Source organism: Pomacea canaliculata, linkage group LG2 (assembly GCF_003073045.1).
Source record: "Pomacea canaliculata isolate SZHN2017 linkage group LG2, ASM307304v1, whole genome shotgun sequence".
NCBI lineage: Eukaryota > Metazoa > Mollusca > Gastropoda > Architaenioglossa > Ampullariidae > Pomacea > Pomacea canaliculata.
Genome location: NC_037591.1, coordinates 37,820,914 through 37,826,913, shown reverse-complemented (window position 1 = coordinate 37,826,913; position 6,000 = coordinate 37,820,914).

Below are 6,000 nucleotides of genomic sequence, written 5' to 3'. Positions count from 1 at the left end.
GTATTTGTGGTATGCTTGGACACTGCATACATGGATGCATGCACGTGGAAAGGCATACTTGTGAATAGAAGGCACTTTAGAGGGTATCATGGGAGCAGAGAGGGTAAGTAGTCATTTCCTATGATATGAATCATGTGTGATAACACTTCTTGCTTGTTTTATATATAAGAAATCACAAGTTATTTCTTTTATTTTCACCCATATTTATTGACTGAAATTTCTTCTCATTCTCCTTTCGTTCTTCGTTTCTGTAGCCTGTGGTGCAGTTACAGCCATTTATCAAATAAAAATACTGTTTGCTTTTGTTTTTTCCAAATTATGTAATCCATCCTGCCATGCTGAAAATCTAGTTAGCAATAGTGTTTCATGAGCATAAATAAATTAATGTGGCATTTATTCGCCCTCCCCTTACCCTGCACACTAATTCAAAATACATATTTAGTAAATGTTACCTTTTACAATATTTCTTTATAATTTGGAGGATAGTCTTTGGTCACACAGACTAAAGGCTTAAATGACACCAAATGGCTTTGTTATAAATATTATCGGAAAAGTGATGTCTAAATGACAAAATGGTGAAAAGCTTTATGGGTATAATATAACAGAATATGATGGTAAATATTTTAGCCTAAAATACATGGTTCAATTTTATTCTTGCTTGAGAAGTTTGGGCTCCTTTTTAAATAAGGGGGTGGGGTCTCCTCTGGAGAAAAAATAGTTTTCCTACTGAATTTAAACCAGTATTACTAATGTAGCAAAAGGATACTGGTAACAAATCCATTTGCAAGTCAAAAACAATATACAAACATCTATTTATCTAATCCAAACGTTTTTAGTATGCTGCTTACAAAACAGAAATATGCATTTTATGTTCTAATACCATACCATTTTCTTGCATACCTTGCAGGGATGGGTGGATATTGTTGTATGTACATAAGCATGCATCTGTATGTGTGTGATGAATAAGAGGGTGAGGTAGGATAGCGTTGTCAAAGAGAGATAATTGTCTTAGGATGAATGCAGGAAACATTACACATAAAGCATCCATAAAGAATACCATTCCCATTCCTTGCCAGAGTGCTTCCACTGCCTACAACATAGCCCTCATCCATTTTTTCACTAATGCGTACTAAATTTAGGGCATTGTGGGATCTTTTTTTAAAGATTTGTCTGAGAACTTTATGTTATCAACTTTCATTTGAATATCATAAAGATAAATGATGGTCAATCCTTTTGCAACTTAATAAAAGTGCAAAAATAAATTAGAGATTCGGGAGACAAAAACACCAGATGGTTGTGAATCAACAATATTTTGCAGGGTATCCTCGCTGGCTGGCTGAAATGAGATGGGTAGCAAGAGACTAAAAGTCCTTATTCTGATGGGCTTTAAAAATCAGCTCTTAAATATTAACATTTATTTTTGTGGATTGTCTTTAACTCTTGTTTAGAAGAATGAAGAAAGAGTTAATTCCAGGTACAACTGGTAACTGCATTCCTGTGTGCAACAGCTGCACCAAACTATGAAGACTCCAGGTGTGCCAGACAGGGAGAGAGAGAAGGGTCAAATGAACGAACTATTGTTTATGGAAATTATTTTCCAAATAAACAGTTTTTCAAATCATGGGGTTTTTTTGGGGGGGAGAACACTTTTTCAGTTTGAAATGTTATAAATGGTTATTTTTCATTTGCTTGAAAGTTTACAGAAATTTTCAGTGGTTTAAAATTTATGTATGGTTAAGTTTCAGTGATTTCAACGTTTAGGCATGGTTAATGTGATTGGAAAATTTTTTTCTTGGATTTAAAAGATGTTTTATTGAACAGTTTCTGAAGAAAGTTATAAGATGAGGATTTTTTTCCTCACGTGTATTCCTTTATTATTTTAGTCTGATTTCAGTTGGTTTTTCCTTAAATGACAGCTCAGTCCTCCTCTGTGATCTGGCTGTTGCTTTTGGAAATGTACACCTTCCTGAACATCAAAATTGTATTTTTAAGAGTATGAATGAATGCTGGGGTATATGTGTTAACTGCTTTATTGTTCAGAATGTTAACATTGGCATATTTTTATTTTATATTCAAGTACATTGTGCATGTGTTTACAAATAACAGTGGTGAATGCGTAATGTAGGGTCAGCTTTAAGAAACTCAGTTATATCACACTTATCACTCTGCTTTCTCTCTTCATTAACATCATTGTGTGCTTTTACATAAATGCAGTGAACTGAGTCTGGAGTCTTGTTGAAGTAATAAATTTAGAAATAACCTTGTGTATGGGTGAATGTATTGTGCATGCTTGAATGTATATATATTTGTGTATATATTTTTTTAAACTTTTGGTTTATATACTGTTTTGAAATTTTATTTAGTTTTTTAAATTCTTAAAATATACTTAAGTTTAAAGAAAATTAAAGAGAAGAGTCATTTGCAAAGAATAAGAAATCAAGTTAAACACATTAGCCTCGGCCATGTAATCTTTGGTCATTGCTTGTTGACACAATCAACCGTTGGTCACAGCTAGGCAGTGAATAGCCTGGGTTCAAAGCATTAAAGATTGAGCCCCTCACCCGACATACATACACACAAAAAGTAGGGGCCACTTGGCTTATTAACAGAGAGGGGAAGGTTCTGGGCGAGGGGCTGATAAAGAGACCCTGATTATTTTGAACAATTTCTTTTTAGACTAACTTCCAAGAACATGACCAGGGGACACTGAGGATGCAGACTGTCTCTGGTACCTGCACGGCGTGTAAAGCTGCGGAAATATTTCTCGATATTAAATAGCACTAGTGGTGACCGAGGAGTGGGCAGAGTAAGTCTAGCATGAAATTTGTGGATCCTTCCACATTTTGTTCTCATGCCTTCTTACTCCATTTGACAAATACGACCTGGTCTGCGTTCATCCGATTGTGACGAACAGGTCAGTGCTAGTGACAAACGGCAAGAGCTGAGCGACATGGGTTGTGTCCCAGTCAACGCCAATCAGCCATGCAAATAATCAGCAGCTGGCGTGTCAGCGACTCACCTGCGCGTCCCACCTGTGACATGATTAGAGGCGGGCACATGACTGGTGTAGTTATTTTCAAAGCTGACGAGCATCAAGATCCAGGACAGCACGTCGATCGTTCGTGCCGAAAACATCTCCATCTGTGGCGGCCACACCCTGACTGAACTCTCGCGTCCGTCCTCCCTGCAACGCTGCACACAGCTGCGTGGATGCTGCGCGGGACTATCGGGTGTCTGGATACATTGCAATTCGTGCCGCAACAGTTTATATTTTTAAGCAACAAAAAAAAACAAACAAAACAGACAAAGTAGAGACGGTGATCAAGGCCATAAGTGGAAAATTAAGTTTCAGGCAACGATAAATGTATATGTGGATGTAGGGACACAAGTAGAGGGAGTCGGGTCTCTAGACGAAAAGCTCGATTTTTTGTTTTTTTCTTTTTTCTTTTTTTTCTTTTTTAAACCCGTAACTTCAAACAGTTAAGAAAGAACCCATTTAATCCGTATCAATCTTCATCATGTTTAGATTGCAACTCATAAGTCTTTTAAGGATCCTTTTCAAATTTATATAGTTTTGAGTCGTGGATGTAACGCCTTGACACAATGAGATATGACCTCTCCCCCCTGCAGTGTGAACTGTATGCGACTTTCGAAACTCTACAGGAAATTACAAAATTTTCGACAAGAACAGGACTTCAAATGTAAAGTTGGACCTATAGAGAGAAAAAAATTATATATAAAGCGCACGATCCCGATGATATTGTGATGAGGCGGCCACGGTCCCGTTCTTTCGCTCATCACCCGACTGTCATTGAGCGATGGCACCTGTCACACTCTTTCCACCCGCATCCTCTCCCACTGTGGAGGCAGCATCACTCTGGCAACACGGTCATTGATCAGTGGAACCTCGTCAGCCCATGAGTAGTGCGCCACCTAATTAGGAACTTGATCACTTTTATGAGGTAGTTCGGGGTTGGGCCGTAGAGGAAGGTTCGAACCTGCCACACAAGAAACAACCGCCCATGAAATGTATGGCCAATTCTGTGTATGGGAAGGAGACAGGGACCCTCATTAAACGCCAAGGGTGGTTTATGTATTGTTAAAGGTTATACTCTCCTCGGATGTTGCTTCTGGTGAGGAAAATGGTTGAAACTGTGAACTGATTTACTTTATTTCATAATAGTAAACGCGTGAATTGTATATTTCATCCTTTCCCAAGGACCGACTGTCTTGTTTAAATAATTTGTAGCTGCACGTGTATAAAAGTTTGTAACCGATCGTGTGCCAGGTTAGACCTAACGAGTAGTCGTTGCTAGGTGAGGCTGCGACAATCGCGGGAGAGGTCGAAGGTCTCGGGCGTGGCATTTCCTACTTTTCCATCAAACTTTGCTAGCAACTGTGTAGACTGATACTGGTTCAACAGAAAAATCCGGGATCATAGCAGATATGGGAATAAAAGTTTTCCACAAGTATTCTTGCGTGTACAGAGAAATAACAGAAAATCATCAATAATAATAACAACAACAGAAAATTTAAACTTGCAGCTGTGGAGTAGTGTGTTGACTCTTTAAAAAAAATTCCATCATGTCTCATGACATCAGCAAAAAGCTCAGAAAATACAGACACGTAGGCACAAATGTGGTGCATCGACTAGATGCACGTACGCACGCAGAAAAGCAAGCGCGTGTAAACACATAATCGCGAGTCGGATGAAATAAAAGGGATTTAGACAGGTGCACCTGCATAAACAGGAGTGGTCAGGACAAGAGTTGATGGAATTGATGAGAATTCGATAGGCGAGCCAACTCTATTATTATTGTCTAACATCCTAGCTTGAAACCCGTGCTGTTACAGCAGCAGGAGGGTCGGGAGACTGAATGGAGTCATTCCCTGAAGTTTCCGACTAACTTTCCGAGACTTGGCTTCGACTGCTGTCTTCATGCTCGCAACGATACCGTCCGACGGTTTTGGTCGAAATTTGCTGACTCGTGGGAAACGATTCTTGGCACACTTCGAAAACATCAAGACGTAAACAAACACTCGCGCGGCTGTTTGCACAGTCACCCTCCCTCCCTCGCTCCCTCTCTCCCATCCCTCGCAGTGTCGGGTACCTTTCTGAGCTCGAACGTGGCAGAGCCTCCTGTGCTAACAGTAGGGATCGCGAAGTCTGTAGTACCAGAAGTAAGTCGACATCGATCCCGAGCTCGCCACCCACCGGGTCTATAGTCAAGCCTTTGCCGCCTCCGCCTCCGCCTCCGCCGCCGCTCCGCCTCCGCGCGCGACAGCCGCAGGCTGCTCTCTCCGAGCTGGCGTACGTGATGCGGTGCGCGTGCGTCCTGCGCGATACACCGCGAGTCTTTTTGCGCAAAGGATGGTTAAGGTTATGAGAGAGAGAGAGAAAAAAAAGTAATGTCGATTCATCCACACATGCCATCCATTCTGTTCGCTTCCTGCTCCCGACAGATGTTCTCAGACGGACACTTTCAACCAACAGGAATTTTATGAATGACAAATTTATTTTCGGGAAAAAAAAAGACTTTTTGTTTATTGCCCGAACACAGATTTGTAACTGAAAGGCTTTTGCAACAGGAAACAGATTGGGTTGCCTGTCTTTTTTTAAAAAAAAATAACTACACAGACATATAACTCTTACATGATTGGTTACTATAAGGGATGAGCTCATAAACACGAGGCAGAAAGACTTGTCAATGTGATGATGTGGTGCCACCATGTGATAATTATATATTTGTATATATATTGCGTTTTATTCTCCTCCACCTCGCTTCCCACAGGTTCGATACCCGTTCATTCCTGGCTCTTGTCAATGAGTTGTTACAAGCTGCGAGCTTCAATAAAGGCGCATGTACAGTCTTTCTTGTTACAGCTTGGAAATTTACCAACTGAATTGTTCCAGTGTATATTTTACTTTTTCTGTACATACATATCCTTTCAAGTACAGTGCAGCTTCTGACATTGTCTTTGCATAAGTGACTGGATGTG